The sequence below is a fragment of the Crocuta crocuta genome, unplaced genomic scaffold (assembly GCF_008692635.1).
Source record: "Crocuta crocuta isolate KB4526 unplaced genomic scaffold, BGI_CrCroc_1.0 scaffold318, whole genome shotgun sequence".
In the NCBI taxonomy this organism is placed as follows: Eukaryota; Metazoa; Chordata; class Mammalia; order Carnivora; family Hyaenidae; genus Crocuta; species Crocuta crocuta.
The window spans coordinates 5,187,953-5,188,710 of record NW_027531425.1 but is presented as its reverse complement, the minus strand read 5'-3'; the positions used below and the strand labels follow the sequence as shown (position 1 = coordinate 5,188,710).

Here is a 758-nt window from a genome sequence, read left to right as displayed (position 1 = left end):
CGCCGCGGCCTAGCGCCCCGCGTCCCAGAGGGGAGGGAGCACTACGGGAAGGAGGCCCGAGCTGCCGGAGCCCGCGGCACGCTCTCCCGCGCAGACCTGGGGCGCGTCCGCTCCCGCGCGGGGCCGGCTTCCCCCCTCCAGGCACTGGGCCCAGTTTCCTGCCGACGAGCCTGGACCCGCTCGGACACACTACGGTTAGGAAGGGCGGTGCGGAGCGNTCCTGTGGGCCAGCACTGGTGAAAAACAGTTAGACCGCCCGGAAAGACTGAAGCGGGTGGCGCGGGGGCCTGGTACGCTTAGGAAGTGGGAAGTCGGAGGGTGGAAGGGAGGGGCGGAGGCCCCAGAGGCCTGAAAACCCGTTCTGCTTTGAGCTGGCCAAAGAACTCTGAAACTAAATGGAGTAAGTTTAATGTGATGTATTTGATACACTGGATAATCTTTCCGTGCTACCACACCCCACCCATCACCGAACAGAAAATAACACAAGTCACGGTTCTTGGTCCCCGTGCATTGCCGTTTCTCAGCTTTGCCAGACTTTGGCAGCTGGGAGTTAAAAGACACTGGGATGGGGAGAAAGGGGGAGAGGAAAGCCCAGGTCGCCGACTTCAGTATTTTTCTTAACTATTCAAAAATACTTTCGGGCTAATATTTGGTGCACACAAAATAACATTTTGAACAATTACATTTTAAAGATCCTGAGAATACGAAAGTCTGTGACTCCGCCACGTTGTTATAAAAGCATATATCCCTTCATCTCG

General features: G+C 56.1%; 1 protein-coding gene across 1 annotated transcript in view; it reads right to left on the bottom strand.

The window, feature by feature from the left end:
- The window catches only part of DDX59 (DEAD-box helicase 59), a 20,499-nt gene extending 20,288 nt beyond the window's left edge, over nucleotides 1–211 (bottom strand). The window contains exon 1 of the mRNA XM_077772035.1: nucleotides 97–211. The gene's annotated coding sequence lies outside the window, so the exon portion shown is untranslated. The remainder of the gene's footprint in view (nucleotides 1–96) is intronic.
- Nucleotides 212–758: the final 547 nt, after the last annotated feature.